The 17,112-nt window shown below is 47.0% G+C and overlaps 3 non-coding genes across 3 annotated transcripts; 2 read left to right on the top strand and 1 right to left on the bottom strand.

Moving 5' to 3' along the window:
* Positions 1-4,721: 4,721 nt before the first annotated feature.
* Trnad-guc (transfer RNA aspartic acid (anticodon GUC)) lies at positions 4,722-4,793 on the bottom strand. The gene has a single exon. It is a non-coding gene; the product is annotated as a tRNA-Asp (tRNA).
* Positions 4,794-5,249: 456 nt separating this feature from the next.
* On the top strand, positions 5,250-5,323 carry Trnan-guu (transfer RNA asparagine (anticodon GUU)). The gene has a single exon. It is a non-coding gene; the product is annotated as a tRNA-Asn (tRNA).
* Positions 5,324-5,968: 645 nt separating this feature from the next.
* Trnad-guc (transfer RNA aspartic acid (anticodon GUC)) lies at positions 5,969-6,040 on the top strand. Its single transcript has one exon. It is a non-coding gene; the product is annotated as a tRNA-Asp (tRNA).
* The last annotated feature ends 11,072 nt before the right edge of the window (positions 6,041-17,112 follow it).

The following is a 17,112-nucleotide window of genomic DNA, read 5'->3' as shown; positions in this document are numbered from 1 at the left end:
AAACAGGTCATTTTGCGAAAGACTGCACGCAAAGACCCAAGTGCATGCTTTGCACTCCAGAGGATGGAAATGACCATCAGACGGGTGGCTACAAATGCCCTGCCTACAAGAGGGCGATCGCAGGTCAACAGTAGTGGAGATAATCCAAATTAATCTGAATCACTGCGAAACCGCACAGCAACTGTTGTGGCAGTCAACAACGGAAAAGAGGTGCGATGTCGCGATAATTGCAGAGCCGTATCGAGTTCCTCCTGATAACGGCAACTGGTTGACAGATAGTTCGGGAATGGCTGCGATACAAGTTATGGGCAAATTCCCAATTCAAGAAGTGGTGGAGAGTTCATGTGAAGGCTTCGTGATTGCCAAAATCAACGGCATCTTTGTATGCAGCTGCTATGCACCTCCACGACGGACCGTGGAACGGTTCAGCCATATAATGGATCAGTTAACCGACAAGCTGATTGGACGAGGGCCAGTAGTCATAGCAGGTGACTTTAATGCCTGGGCTGTGGAGTGGGGCAGTAGAGTGACCAACATAAGAGGATATGTCCTGCAAAAAGCTCTAGCGAAGCTAGACGTACGATTGTGCAATGAAGGCTCCGTGAGCACGCTTCAGAGAGACGGGAGGGAGTCCATTATTGACATCACGTTCTGCAGTCCTTCACTGACGACAAACATGGACTGGAAAGTAAGTGAAGACATCGGCCAACGAAACAATGGTGAAACGCGGGGAAGGATGACCAGCGAGAAGAAGTGGAAGACGAAAGCCTTCAATAAAGACCTCTTCGTCGAGGCACTTCGATCGGACAGTGGTACCGAGATCGTAAATGCAGTCGAGCTAACAAGGAGAATGGTAACGGCTTGTGATGTAGCAATGCCACGTAAACTGGAGCCGAGGAGCAATCGGTGTCCAGCTTACTGGTGGAACGAGGGACTCAGTACGCTTCGTGCTGCTTGTCTCAGAGCCAGGAGGCGGGCACAGAGAGCGAGGACGGAACCAGAGAAAGAGGAGCGCAAGGCGGCGTTACGGGTTGCTAGGACCGCTTTAAAAAAGGCCATCAAAGTTAGCAAGTCAGACTGCTACAAAGAGTTGCGCCGATAAGCAGACGCCAACCCATGGGGGGATGCTTATAGAGTCATGATGGCGAAGAACGTGGCGCTGAAAGCTGCGCTCGTGGCATGTCCGGATATGTTCAGAACAGTGCTGCAAAAATGCCTGGACGAAGGCAACTTCCCAGAAACGTGGAAGATTCAGAAGCTGGTGTTGCTGCCGAAGCCAGGAAAGCCTCCGGGTAATCCGGCTTCGTACAGACCTATATGTCTGTTGGACACACGCGGGAAGCTCCTGGAGAGGATTATCCTGAATAGGCTTGCGAAATGTACGGAGGGCGAGCGCGGACTGTCGAAGATGCAGTTTGGGTTCCGCAAAGGAGTATCGACGGTGGATGCTATTCGGACAGTACTCGAGAGTGCTGAGAAGGCGTCCAAACAGAAGCGAAGAGGAGATCGATATAGTGCAGTGGTAACAATAGACGTAAAAAATGCGTTCAATAGTGCCAGCTTCGAAGCCATCGCATCAGCGCTGCATAAAATGCGGGTCCCTGGTTACCTGTGCCATATCCTGAAGAGCTACTTTCAGTGCAGAGTGTTGGTGTACGACACTAACGAAGGGCGTAAGTCGATGCGGGTTACAGCGGGCGTTCCTCAGGACTCCATTCTCGGTCCAACTCTTTGGAACGGGATGTACGATGGAGTCCTGAGTCTGCGGTTGCCTAGAAAAGTTAAAATCGTGGGTTTTGCGGACGACGTGTCACTAACGGTGATGGGCGAGACACTTGAAGAAGTAGAGGTGTTGGCGACGGAGACGATAGCAATGATCGAGAGCTGGATGAACGGAGTGAAGCTGCAAATAGCTCACCATAAGACGGAGGTGCTCGTCATTGGTGATCATACGATTGCATCGAAGCGATCACTGAAACATCTGGGAGTGATGATCGATGACCGGCTAAACTTCAATAGCCACGTCGATTACGTCTGCGAAAGGTCGGCGAAGGCTATGAGCGCAATAGCAAGGATCATGTCAAACGTTGGCGGTCCAAGAAGTAGCACCAGGCGTCTACTAGCTAGTGTCTCGTCATCGATACTGCGGTATGGAGTCCCCGCTTGGGGTAATGCGCTGGAAACCAAGCGGAACCGTAGAAGGCTACAAAGTGCGTTCCGGCTGATAGCCATACGAGTCGCGAGCGCCTACAGAACGATCTCGTCGGAGGCAGTATGCGTTATCGCCGGGATGGTCCCTATCTGCATCAGCCTAGCGGAAGATATTGAGTGCTATCATCGGAAAGACACGAGAAATGTGAGAAAGATGGAGAGAATCCGTTTAATGGAGAGGTGGCAGCATGAATGGGACAGTACAGACAATGGGAGGTGGACGCACCGACTCATTCCAAACCTGTCAACGTGGATGAACAGGAAGCATGGCGAAGTAAACTTCCACCTGACACAGTTCCTGTCAGGCCACGGCTGCTTCAGGAAGTATTTACATCGGTTTGGGCATGCTGCTTCGCCATTTTGCCCGGAGTGTGAGAACATCGAGGAGACGGTGGAGCACGTGATCTTTGAATGCCCCAGGTTTGAGGCAGTTCGAAGGGAAATACACGGCTTAAACCAAAAGAACGTGATAGAAAAAATGTGCCGAGAGGAAAGCACGTGGAATGCAGTCGACAGGGTAGCTACACGGATTTTATACGAGTTGCAGAAGAAATGGCGTAACGACCAAAGAGCATCGGTATCGGGAGAACTTCCTTCGTCGGGGAACTCTCCGTCGGCGTAGGCTAGATCCGCCGCCAGGGACTAGACCGAGTAGTTCGCGATGAAATACGACCAGTTACGGGTCGTCAGGGCACCAGTGAACCGGACGCCCTGCTCCCCCGGAATCGCTGGACTGACCTTGGCACTCGGCTGGTTGGCGTCGGTATCGGAAGAACCTCCTTCGCCGGGGCTCTGTTAGATTCGCCGTTGGCACGAGACCGAGTAGATTGTGAAGAATGAGCTGCTAAAGTCGCCGAGATAACAGTCACTTCAAGGTGAAGGCTGGGTACACCGACGATAGTATTAAGGAGTGGTGCTGAACAGCACAAAATGCCGACTTTTCCGAAGTAAAGCATATTGGTAGTACCGGAGAAGTTTAGGCAAAGACACGAATAGGATGGAAAGATGGAAAGTTCGAATGGTAGAATCCATGAAGTAGACAGTTATCTTGCGGTCCGAGGGGAAGCAAGGTAATAAAACAAGTAAAGGAGGTTTTTTCCCTCAGTCGAGGGTTTTTCCTCCCACCACGTTGGAAGCAAATTTCCATAGAAGCAAGATTATCTAATTGTGGAAGGTAACTTAGCAGGCGTGATACCCAGAGCCCAATCCCCCTAGCAGGCCGCAAGGGGAGATGGTGAATGTTTCCAAGCAGTTTTGCTAGGAAGTGCAGACGAAAGTGTCATAACCCAATAATTAAAAAAAAAAAAACACATGTACATATGCACATACAGACATCACCTCAGTTCGTCGAACTGAGCCGATCGGTATATAACACTATGGGTCTCCGAGCCTTCTATCAAAAGTTCGTTTTTGGAGTGATGTTATAGCCTTTCGGTACAACTTTGTTGTACGAGAAAGGCAAAAATGAAATGGTCTGTGTTCGTATACGCATAACTCGAAAACGGCTGGATGGATTTTCTTCATTACTTCAGCAGATATGTTCATTATCGTTTCCGACGGGTTTATATGATATTTCCTCTTGCGAAAATTACGAATAAGGTTGAGTAAATCGTGAAATACTAAAATTAAGATTTGTATGGAAATTTCGCATGGGCATTTACGCCTACTATGCAGGACAACGTCTGCCGAGTCGACTAGTATGTAATAAATAGGTGATAAATACTCTAAAAAAGTTTCCCTAGGTAAATGGAATGTTCTCTTAATATTCTAATTCAGATTGTAATACGATTTTACCTTTCTATTCAAGAAGGTTAATAGCACAACAGTTGAATTGACTCTACTTTAGGAGTTCGTCCATTTAGATACATATCAGACTTGCAAAGCGTGACAAATTTCCCTAAGGTATACACGACTTTATTTGATCTAGAGTATTTTGATGAACCGCAACACACCGTACACGTGAAACTGAATTTTCGTTGGTTAAAAAAAAACGCTTGTGTTCCTAACGTTATCGCAACAGAGAATCATCCAAAATTAACCTTCCGTCTCGAGCATGTCTACCGAGCACACTCTTCCACAGCACAAAATGCACAGGAAATCTAAAACATATGGAGCTGTAGCCTCCCAAGGTCCCTGAAGTTATCAAAGAATATAAAAGCCGCACGTCAGAGTTGTCCCATCTACCGTTGTTTGCTACCTTTAGCGGTGTGTCATCGTGCGACCGACTTTCCTGTATAGCTGCAGTGAGCGTCTTGTGTTGTGCCTCTGTTAGAGGGGAAATTTTGGTAGAATGGTGCAATGTAATGAAGCGAACTCGTAATTTGACCCATCATTATTACAGAACACTTTATAAATCATTTGGGTCAATATCATTTCAGGAAATTGATCCCATAAAAGTTAATTTTTAACTACGGAAGTGCTGATTACATAGTTACAACAAGAAGGAATTAAATACAATTTCTTTGCAATTGATATTTGGTCTCAAAGGATGCGACAAAAAATCATTTTGTCTCCCCGACGGGGAATTGAACCCCGGTCTCCCGCGTGACAGGCGGGGATACTGACCACTATACTATCGAGGACCCACACACCAATTAGTAATTAATAGTTCAATCGTCCGTTCTCTCCACTTTCTAGCTTCCTGTCCATCCAGGCTATTCAAATTGGATTCTTCTGACTAATCTAAAGAATTTATTGATTGAGCCGTTGCGATGCAATTTAATATTCGATAAGTCAATAAAATAGTCATTTTACACACTTTTCCCCTTGCACGGTATACAGCTACTTTAGGGGAATTCCCTTTGAGGAATACAATTAACGTGCGCATCTTTGAACTAGACTGATGGAGTGAGCAACAACCCACCTATTTATTCGTTTCCTACGTGAGGCTAATTATTGGTGATTAATTCAATTTGCCTTATATGAGTAGGGAATTCTCCGAGGTAATATGAACTTTACCGAGCTGTGTCAACGAGATAACCCAACCGGAAAATTACCGCATATTGCAACATCAGTAAAAACATCAACGGTGCTCAAGAGCCTCCGTGGCGCAATCGGTTAGCGCGTTCGGCTGTTAACCGAAAGGTTGGTGGTTCGAGTCCACCCGGGGGCGAAATCATTTTTTACCACATACCATTCTCTTGTAAAGACTGAACTTCAGTGAAGAAAGCAAATTTGTTTCCGAGGAAAATAGTTTTCCTTTTCGATGGATTGCACTTTTTGCCGGAGGCCTAAACCACATCGATTTTCAATTACGATACTCTCAACATCATCATACTGAATCGAATAGTGTGTTGCGCTGCGTGGGAATGAGGAAAACATTCTGTACTAAGTTTCTTGTCTTATTCATCCGAAGACAAGGCTGCAGCAGAATTCGGTTGGGAAACCACAACTTGAAAAGTCTTGCAAGAAAACGAATGAACACACGCCCGTGTGGTTTTCTATAAACTCGCCAGGGGATATGCACTTTCGCAACAGGAATGTTCCAGCAGCAGTGGAACGGGCACACCAGAGCCATCGGTAGCTACGCGTCAGTACAGTCGGGAGCGATAGGAACGGCTGACGTAGGTAGGGGATAAAGTTACTTTTTGGGTGAGCAGCAACGAATTTCTTTCAAATTAAAATCCTTTTATAGGTTCTCATCGAATGAGGCTTCAGTTCAGGTCGATAACACTGTAGATAGGATGTAGTTGATTAATCTAACATTTGAAGTTGAATGTTTTGTTTTTCATAATTGAATAAAATTTGATGTGTGTGGTCCTCGATAGTATAGTGGTCAGTATCCCCGCCTGTCACGCGGGAGACCGGGGTTCAATTCCCCGTCGGGGAGGCAATCTAATGTTTTTTTAAAGAACCTATCAATTTAAAGATTTTTTTTGTGGGCTATGATATTCGAAAGAAGACTAACAGTAATTAAATTGGTTAGAAAGTAGCTCGTTATATTAGTTTGAAGAAAAACAAACATAAACTACACGCAATTATACGATTTGAAACAATATCCTCCTCATAAAATGTTGCAACCTTAGCTATAATCATTTCTTAATACCTCCCCAGCCAAACCTTAATTTCGTCATCCGAAATTTCAATATCGAATGCCTTTGAAGAATTTCATTACGCTTTCGGACGGGCCCTAAGGGGGCATGGACGACAGTCAAGAATGGTTTCTGATTATCGTCTTTCCACCAATCCAGCAGGGCGTCACACAGCACCGGCCAGAGGATGGAAATTAAAACACAAGAAACCGATGATGATGGCCAACGCCTTCCCGATTATGTTACGGGCTGACCGATGCGACAGGGCTCACAAGAGCTCCTAATAAGATTTTACTACCTCGATGACCGAACCGGGGTTTTGGGACGACTCCAAAATGACCGAATCGTCTTCGGCAAGGCTTGGTTGCGCTCCTTTGCTCAACCGGAGGACAATTTTAATAGTAACATGTTTTGATTAAAATTCCTTGAGACTTTTTCCACTGGACAATGAATGCTTAAGATGTTTAAATAGGATATAGACCCAAGCAATGATGAGGAGGTGGATTTTATTAAATGTGAAGACTTGAAATTGTCATTCTTAGTTGCTTTGTGTTGATGTTAGGGATGTGTGACTAATTGGAAGGATGTTCATGTTCGAAGAAAGGCGTTCTTCATGAGGCAATTTTGATGAGAATTGTTGAAAAACTAAGTTCGTCTTTCTCCTCTATTACCATGTGCTCACCCTTTCATGCGAACAACAGATTATCTGCTGCAAACAATCTTTGAAATGCGTATCTTTTTAAATGTCAATGGGATTTTTTTCTGGTTTTCTGCGGAAAATTCTTATGTATTTCCACACCCAACCGGTGATAATTAGATTTTCTAACAATTCTGTATAAGAGCCTACCAAAACATCGGGGATTTGTAAATCGAAGACCTGACTTATAAAGAAACGTAATCATCATCAATAAATCTTACGTGGTCTTTGGTTTTGCAGATGACATCGACATCACTGGTGAAGATCGCAGAGTAGTGGAGGAGGCCTTCGTGCCTTTTGAACGGAAGACTGGAAAAATGTTAGCCACGAGATGAAACGACGTGTTGCAAGTAGGACTGAAAAAAATATTCTGATTTTAAAATTTATAAATCTTTTAAAATTTTAATTTTTGAATTGCAAAATTTTCAAATTTTCAATCGGTGATTTTTTTTTAATTATCAAGTTCTATTTTTTTTATTATGTAGTTTTTATGTTAGAATTTTTTTTATTAACATTAGAATCAGCATTTAGCAATTCCCACAAGTTCATAAGTGGTCTGCCTGTCATAAGCCTGGATTATTGTATGAGAGTAGCATCACTTTCATCCATTACCACAGATATTGATTTGGGACTAATCACTATCTCTTATATGAAAGCAATGAACTCTCCAAAAGTCGAGATCTGTCCTGGCCACGTACTTGCGAAAGCTAAGGATGAAGAGAACTCTACGACCTCCCATAGGTGCCACGGGAGGTTTTGGAATTGTTAGTGTGGAAGGTTATAACAGTATGAAACGTTTTGGTAGACCATGAAACACAGAAAGACCTAAGATAGAAATAAAAAGTAGGAAAGCGACGAGCCTAGAATTGAACCCACGACCTGCTGCTTATAAAGCAGAAGCGGTAGCCACAAGATAGCCGAGCTCTTAGTCCTTTTTATGTTTGAAAATTTTTATCATCGTTTAAATTTTAGTTCTCATATTTTTTAATTTTCCAAATAAACTTTTCAAGGAATTTCTCCCGAAATTCTTCAAGGCGATCTTCCAGGAACTCCTTCGAAATTACTACAAGACTGATCCGGCAATGCCTCTACTCCTCCAGGTACTCCTGGAGGAACTTCCGGAGGAACTTCCGAAGGAATTCCTGGAGGAACTTCCGAAGGAATTTCTGGAAGAACTTCCGAAGGAATCCCTGGAGGAACTTCCGAAGGAATTCCTGGAGGAACTTCCGGAGGAATTCCTGGAGGAACTTCCGGAGGAAAATCTGGAGGAACTTCCGGAGGAATTCCTGGTGGAACTTCCGGAGGAATTCCTGGTGGAACTTCCGGAGGAATTCCTGGAGGAACTTCCGGAGGAATTCCTGGAGGAACTTCCGGAGGAATTCCTGGAGGAACTTCCGGAGGAATTCCTGGAGGAACTTCCGGAGGAATTCCTGGAGGAACTTCCGGAGGAATTCCTGGAGGAACTTCCGGAGGAATTCCTGGAGGAACTTCTGAGGAATTTCTGGACGAATTTCCGGAGGAATTCCTGGAGGAACTTCTGGGTGAACTCCTGAAGGAACTTCTGGAGGAATTCCTGGAGGAACTTCCGGAGGAATTCCTGGAGGAACTTCCGGAGGAATTCCTGGAGGAACTTCGGAGGAATTCCTGGAGGAACTTCGGAGGAATTCCTGGAGGAACTTCCGGAGGAATTCCTGGAGGAACTTCCGGAGGAATTCCTGGAGGAACTTCCGGAGGAATTCCTGGAGGAACTTCCGGAGGAATTCCTGGAGGAACTTCCGGAGGAATTCCTGGAGGAACTTCGGAGGAATTCCTGGAGGAACTTCCGGAGGAATTCCTGGAGGAACTTCCGGAGGAATTCCTGGAGGAACTTCGGAGGAATTCCTGGAGGAACTTCCGGAGGAATTCCTGGAGGAACTTCCGGAGGAATTCCTGGAGGAACTTCCGGAGGAATTCCTGGAGGAACTTCGGAGGAATTTCTGGAGGAACTTCCGGAGGAATTCCTGGAGGAACTTCCGGAGGAATTCCTGGAGGAACTTCGGAGGAATTCCTGGAGGAACTTCCGGAGGAATTCCTGGAGGAACTTCCGGAGGAATTCCTGGAGGAACTTCCGGAGGAATTCCTGGAGGAACTTCCGGAGGAATTCCTGGAGGAACTTCGGAGGAATTCCTGGAGGAACTTCCGGAGGAATTCCTGGAGGAACTTCCGGAGGAATTCCTGGAGGAACTTCCGGAGGAATTCCTGGAGGAACTTCCGGAGGAATTCCTGGAGGAACTTCCGGAGGAATTCCTGGAGGAACTTCCGGAGGAATTCCTGGAGGAACTTCCGGAGGAATTCCTGGAGGAACTTCCGGAGGAATTCCTGGAGGAACTTCCGGAGGAATTCCTGGAGGAACTTCCGGAGGAATTCCTGGAGGAACTTCCGGAGGAATTCCTGGAGGAACTTCCGGAGGAATTCCTGGAGGAACTTCCGGAGGAATTCCTGGAGGAACTTCCGGAGGAATTCCTGGAGGAACTTCCGGAGGAATTCCTGGAGGAACTTCCGGAGGAATTCCTGGAGGAACTTCCGGAGGAATTCCTGGAGGAACTTCCGGAGGAATTCCTGGAGGAACTTCCGGAGGAATTCCTGGAGGAACTTCCGGAGGAATTCCTGGAGGAACTTCCGGAGGAATTCCTGGAGGAACTTCGGAGGAATTCCTGGAGGAACTTCCGGAGGAATTCCTGGAGGAACTTCCGGAGGAATTCCTGGAGGAACTTCCGGAGGAATTCCTGGAGGAACTTCCGGAGGAATTCCTGGAGGAACTTCCGGAGGAATTCCTGGAGGAACTTCCGGAGGAATTCCTGGAGGAACTTCCGGAGGAATTCCTGGAGGAACTTCCGGAGGAATTCCTGGAGGAACTTCCGGAGGAATTCCTGGAGGAACTTCCGGAGGAATTCCTGGAGGAACTTCCGGAGGAATTCCTGGAGGAACTTCCGGAGGAATTCCTGGAGGAACTTCCGGAGGAATTCCTGGAGGAACTTCCGGAGGAATTCCTGGAGGAACTTCCGGAGGAATTCCTGGAGGAACTTCCGGAGGAATTCCTGGAGGAACTTCCGGAGGAATTCCTGGAGGAACTTCCGGAGGAATTCCTGGAGGAACTTCGGAGGAATTCCTGGAGGAACTTCCGGAGGAATTCCTGGAGGAACTTCCGGAGGAATTCCTGGAGGAACTTCGGAGGAATTCCTGGAGGAACTTCCGGAGGAATTCCTGGAGGAACTTCCGGAGGAATTCCTGGAGGAACTTCCGGAGGAATTCCTGGAGGAACTTCCGGAGGAATTCCTGGAGGAACTTCCGGAGGAATTCCTGGAGGAACTTCCGGAGGAATTCCTGGAGGAACTTCGGAGGAATTCCTGGAGGAACTTCGGAGGAATTCCTGGAGGAACTTCCGGAGGAATTCCTGGAGGAACTTCCGGAGGAATTCCTGGAGGAACTTCCGGAGGAATTCCTGGAGGAACTTCCGGAGGAATTCCTGGAGGAACTTCCGGAGGAATTCCTGGAGGAACTTCGGAGGAATTCCTGGAGGAACTTCCGGAGGAATTCCTGGAGGAACTTCCGGAGGAATTCCTGGAGGAACTTCGGAGGAATTCCTGGAGGAACTTCCGGAGGAATTCCTGGAGGAACTTCCGGAGGAATTCCTGGAGGAACTTCCGGAGGAATTCCTGGAGGAACTTCCGGAGGAATTCCTGGAGGAACTTCGGAGGAATTCCTGGAGGAACTTCCGGAGGAATTCCTGGAGGAACTTCCGGAGGAATTCCTGGAGGAACTTCCGGAGGAATTCCTGGAGGAACTTCCGGAGGAATTCCTGGAGGAACTTCCGGAGGAATTCCTGGAGGAACTTCCGGAGGAATTCCTGGAGGAACTTCCGGAGGAATTCCTGGAGGAACTTCCGGAGGAATTCCTGGAGGAACTTCGGAGGAATTCCTGGAGGAACTTCCGGAGGAATTCCTGGAGGAACTTCCGGAGGAATTCCTGGAGGAACTTCCGGAGGAATTCCTGGAGGAACTTCCGGAGGAATTCCTGGAGGAACTTCCGGAGGAATTCCTGGAGGAACTTCCGGAGGAATTCCTGGAGGAACTTCCGGAGGAATTCCTGGAGGAACTTCCGGAGGAATTCCTGGAGGAACTTCCGGAGGAATTCCTGGAGGAACTTCCGGAGGAATTCCTGGAGGAACTTCGGAGGAATTCCTGGAGGAACTTCCGGAGGAATTCCTGGAGGAACTTCCGGAGGAATTCCTGGAGGAACTTCCGGAGGAATTCCTGGAGGAACTTCCGGAGGAATTCCTGGAGGAACTTCCGGAGGAATTCCTGGAGGAACTTCGGAGGAATTCCTGGAGGAACTTCCGGAGGAATTCCTGGAGGAACTTCCGGAGGAATTCCTGGAGGAACTTCCGGAGGAATTCCTGGAGGAACTTCGGAGGAATTCCTGGAGGAACTTCCGGAGGAATTCCTGGAGGAACTTCCGGAGGAATTCCTGGAGGAACTTCCGGAGGAATTCCTGGAGGAACTTCCGGAGGAATTCCTGGAGGAACTTCCGGAGGAATTCCTGGAGGAACTTCCGGAGGAATTCCTGGAGGAACTTCCGGAGGAATTCCTGGAGGAACTTCCGGAGGAATTCCTGGAGGAACTTCGGAGGAATTCCTGGAGGAACTTCGGAGGAATTCCTGGAGGAACTTCCGGAGGAATTCCTGGAGGAACTTCCGGAGGAATTCCTGGAGGAACTTCCGGAGGAATTCCTGGAGGAACTTCGGAGGAATTCCTGGAGGAACTTCGGAGGAATTCCTGGAGGAACTTCCGGAGGAATTCCTGGAGGAACTTCGGAGGAATTCCTGGAGGAACTTCCGGAGGAATTCCTGGAGGAACTTCGGAGGAATTCCTGGAGGAACTTCCGGAGGAATTCCTGGAGGAACTTCGGAGGAATTCCTGGAGGAACTTCCGGAGGAATTCCTGGAGGAACTTCGGAGGAATTCCTGGAGGAACTTCCGGAGGAATTCCTGGAGGAACTTCCGGAGGAATTCCTGGAGGAACTTCCGGAGGAATTCCTGGAGGAACTTCCGGAGGAATTCCTGGAGGAACTTCCGGAGGAATTCCTGGAGGAACTTCGGAGGAATTCCTGGAGGAACTTCCGGAGGAATTCCTGGAGGAACTTCCGGAGGAATTCCTGGAGGAACTTCCGGAGGAATTCCTGGAGGAACTTCGGAGGAATTCCTGGAGGAACTTCCGGAGGAATTCCTGGAGGAACTTCCGGAGGAATTCCTGGAGGAACTTCCGGAGGAATTCCTGGAGGAACTTCGGAGGAATTCCTGGAGGAACTTCCGGAGGAATTCCTGGAGGAACTTCCGGAGGAATTCCTGGAGGAACTTCCGGAGGAATTCCTGGAGGAACTTCCGGAGGAATTCCTGGAGGAACTTCCGGAGGAATTCCTGGAGGAACTTCCGGAGGAATTCCTGGAGGAACTTCCGGAGGAATTCCTGGAGGAACTTCCGGAGGAATTCCTGGAGGAACTTCCGGAGGAATTCCTGGAGGAACTTCCGGAGGAATTCCTGGAGGAACTTCCAGGGGAATTCCTGGAGGAACTTCCGGAGGAATTCCTGGAGGAACTTCCGGAGGAATTCCTGGAGGAACTTCCGGAGGAATTCCTGGAGGAACTTCCGGAGGAATTCCTGGAGGAACTTCCGGAGGAATTCCTGGAGGAACTTCCGGAGGAATTTTTGGAGGAATTCTCGGAGAAATCCCTGGAGGAGCTTCCGGAGGAATTCCTGGAGGAACTCTCGGAGGGATTCCTGGAGGAAAAGCTTGAGGAATGGCTGGAGAAACTCCCGGAGGAATTCCTGGAGGAACTTCGGAGGAATTCCTGGAGGAACTTCCGGAGGAATTCCTGGAGGAACTTCCGGAGGAATTCCTGGAGGAACTTCCGGAGGAATTCCTGGAGGAACTTCGGAGGAATTCCTGGAGGAACTTCCGGAGGAATTCCTGGAGGAACTTCCGGAGGAATTCCTGGAGGAACTTCGGAGGAATTCCTGGAGGAACTTCCGGAGGAATTCCTGGAGGAACTTCCGGAGGAATTCCTGGAGGAACTTCCGGAGGAATTCCTGGAGGAACTTCCGGAGGAATTCCTGGAGGAACTTCCGGAGGAATTCCTGGAGGAACTTCCGGAGGAATTCCTGGAGGAACTTCCGGAGGAATTCCTGGAGGAACTTCCGGAGGAATTCCTGGAGGAACTTCGGAGGAATTCCTGGAGGAACTTCCGGAGGAATTCCTGGAGGAACTTCGGAGGAATTTTTGGAGGAATTTCCGGAGGAATTCCTGGAGGAATTTCCGGCGGAATTCCTGGAGGAATTTTTAGGAAAATTCCAGAAGGAACTTCCGGAGGAATTCCTGGAGGAACTTACGGACGAATTTCTGGAGGAACCTCCGGAGGAATTCCTGGAGGAACTTCCGGAGGAATTCCTGGAGGAACTTCCGGAGGAATTCCTGGAGGAACTTCCGGAGGAATTCCTGGAGGAACTCGGAGGAATTCCTGGAGGAACTTCCGGAGGAATTCCTGGAGGACATTGCGGAGGAATGGCTGGAGGAACTTCCGGAGGAATTCCTGGAGGAACTTCCGGAGGAATTCCTGGAGGAACTTCCGGAGGAATTCCTGGAGGAACTTCCGGAGGAATTCCTGGAGGAACTTCCGGAGGAATTCCTGGAGGAACTTCCGGAGGAATTCCTGGAGGAACTTCCGGAGGAATGCCTGGAGGAACTTCCGAAGGAATTCCTGGAGGAACTTCCGGAGGAACTCCTGGAGAAACTTCCGGAGGAACTCCTGGAGGAACTTCCGGAGGAACTCCTGGAGGAACTTCCGGAGGAACTCCTGGAGGAACTTCCGGAGGAACTTCCGGAGGAACTCCTGGAGGAACTTCCGGAGGAACTCCTGGAGGAACTTCCGGAGGAAAAAAAGTTTCTGAAGGAATTTCCGAAAGAACCTTCGAAGTAGTTATTGGTGGAATTCCTCCAAACTCTGATCTCCGGCTTCCACTCATTGAGCCCATTTTAGTAATTTTAGCGAACCGGAAGTTGGCCATCTTGATTTCAAAATAGTGCCAAACACCAATTTCTGGCTTCCACTCATCGAGCTCATTTCGCCAATACCCAGTTTCCAAGTTTTTGTCAATCAAATAGACTGAAAAACTTTTCACTTATCAGTAAATTCTTCTGAGTCTTTTCCATTGAAAAGGGCTTTGAAATTTTTTCGATGGTTTTTTTACACGGATTTCTCTTTATTCACTTTTCGCAGTGATGATGATTGACAAGTGAGAAGTCAGACATCAAATGAACTATTCGGTCAAATGACCTATTCGGTTGCATGACCATTTCGGCAACAGACTTTCAGTCTTATGGTCTATTCGACCAAATGATAGATTCAGCAAAACAACTTTCGGCCTGCGGTATATTATGCAGGCCCGGTGGCCTCACAACTGGATGTCAAATAACGAGCTCCATTGTCGTTGTCACCAGAGGCCGATAGCAACAGAAATTCGCGATCGGAACTGGGTCGGCCACAATCTATGCAGGGGTGGAAACCAAATCTGTAAACAAGCATTAAACTGAAACCCAGCGGGACATCGCAGCAGAGGCAGACCCAGAGGTTCGTGGCGGTGAAGCCTCAATAAAAAAAATAAAAGAAGTCGACCGAAATCTAACCTGGTAACAGTTTAAAGCGATAACTGAACAACGCTCAAGATGGAGATTTTTCAAGTCGCCACCACCGGAAGTGTACAGCATCCATAAGTAAGTGAGTAAAACAACTTTCGGCTTTCGGCGTTCGAACGTGCAAGCAAAGAGCGATCCTCTTAGCGTGTAAAATAAATGGCTTGAATTTCCATTGGAGTTACCTTTTATTTTTTCAACCCTTCACACAAAAAATCCCTGATAAGGATAATGAAGAAATCATTAATACTAATTTGATTCTTTTCATTAGAGTATTTTTTTCCTCTTCACACTCCAATCTTAATAGAAGTTTGCAGGGCTGTCAGTACCAATCCGGTGATTAAGCCAATGAAATTTGCGGCAACATAAAAAAAATCCTCTCGGTAAGACAAGAAACGTGTTCAGCAAGTTTTCGTGGAATAAAATTTAAAAAAAACAGTCTAACCATCAGAAAATCGCGGTAATCAGAATCAGAACACTTCCCTGCGCTTCTTGTTTTTAGATGCCCAAAGAAAAACATTTTGCCCATCGAAAGGAAACCCGAACTGCAAACGACAGGGGAAGGTACAATTATTTATACAAATTGAGTTATTTGTCACGAGTTTTTTTTTCTTCTAACTGCTGTCTTAAGGATCAGGAACCTCCTCCGGTTCGGACGGGAATGGATCTCCTCCTGTCGCGCATTCCGTATTGCTCCGGTCCAAGGCGATGATGACGACGACGAAAAGGACGTCATTCAAGCGATAAGGATTTTCTTCTTCCAAGGCTTAGAAAAACCTTCGCTCTGGTCCGAGTGGCGGCAACCAAAGGAAAAGGGCAATTTAATCCAATTTTCTGTTTCTTAAAATTATTTTATTATTTAATTTGTTTTTATACTTCCGTTTGATACTGGGACGAGGGAAAGGTTTTTTTTCATGTCTTGTCGGTGTGATACACAACACCAGATGAAAAGGGTTGAGATTTGTCATAGAAGGAAGCCCCGATGGTTGTGTTGCCTGCATCCGATTGGAACACCGAACTGACTGGACAGCGCAAATGGTAGCTTTGTGGGAGGGGCGTGAATAAGACCGATGGTGATGATGTGATAAAAGAAGGAATTAATTTCGCTTTTCTTGACTGGATTCGTAAACAGTGACAATAATCACTGCCCAATAATAGGACGAAAGGAGTCGGATTTAATTGAAGGAGATATTTCTTTGCCTTTTAGTGTCGGTCGAATATGATGTGGGGTGGGCAAGTCCACGTGGTTGGGCTTTAAAAGTGTTTGAAAGATGAGTAGGTACTTTTGGCATTCGATTGGCAGCATGAATAAAATCAAAAATCATTCTATATTGGCAACATAAAAGTTCCGAACGAGACCGATATACCAATAAATAAACAGCAAATATGCATATTCACTAGGGTCGCTTTTTACGGGATTATTTTTGGTGGATTTGGGATTTACGCGATCTTTTTACGCGGTTCGTGTTCTCCCCTTAAAACCGACTTCGTTGTACAAACATAATTGCAGCATGTGGACGACGTCAAGGTACCCAAGTACCTAGTGAACGCGTCAGAGCTTGTGGAACGGAATGTCACATACAGATGGTGGATGGATCGGTAATAATACTGTATGTGGAAGCGAGCTACGTACAAAAATCAGAAAGGATGGTCCGGATATGCTTCTGTACCTGTCGGATCTGGCACACAGTTTGAGAACGGATGGACGAAAGATGTTGATTAGTATTGAAATTTTGTTTTCATGGAGCACATGAATTAAATCCAAACCAAAATGAAAAATCATAAGATTTATGTACGAGACACGACCGCCCGACATAAACGACGTAAAACAGTTTGGTACATTGAGGAATGTAGTGCCATCATTCATTAATATTATAAGTTAATTAATTTGATTTCTTATGTCACTGGTTACAAACAAAACTGGCGTAACTCAAAATATGAAAAGTTTTGGATTCAACAATTTAAAATTTTTGTTTAAAAGTGGTGATGATGCCTTTCTCAATTTCATCTGCTGGATTTGACTTAAAGTGATTAATGCATCTGATCTGAATGTTAATTGCCTACATTTTGGCGATTAAATGCTCTGAAGCGTTCAATGTAAATTTTCAATAGTTTTACGTTGATATTCAAAAGCTTCCCTCAGCACGGCTGGTATCAAGAATGATGATGCCGCGTGCACCCCAAATTGACCTCTCTGTGATAGGGCCAATTTGCCATCACACAAAGTGACTTGCCGAAGCGGTGCCTATGCCTGCCCCAGCCTTGACAAGGACCCCTTTCCGTCCTCGGGCTCTGAACCCACCCAGTCGACCGACGCCGCGGAAGCGACGATACCATGTTGTTCTTCGCGCGGCCACTTGTTCGATAGAAGGATCGAGTTCAACCATAGGGAACCGGTATGACCCACGAAGCCGACTCCGAACCCTTGGACCACCTCTTATTTGCGCCT

The sequence above is a fragment of the Armigeres subalbatus genome, chromosome 1 (assembly GCF_024139115.2).
Source record: "Armigeres subalbatus isolate Guangzhou_Male chromosome 1, GZ_Asu_2, whole genome shotgun sequence".
NCBI lineage: Eukaryota > Metazoa > Arthropoda > Insecta > Diptera > Culicidae > Armigeres > Armigeres subalbatus.
This window is presented reverse-complemented; position numbering and strand designations above follow the sequence as displayed.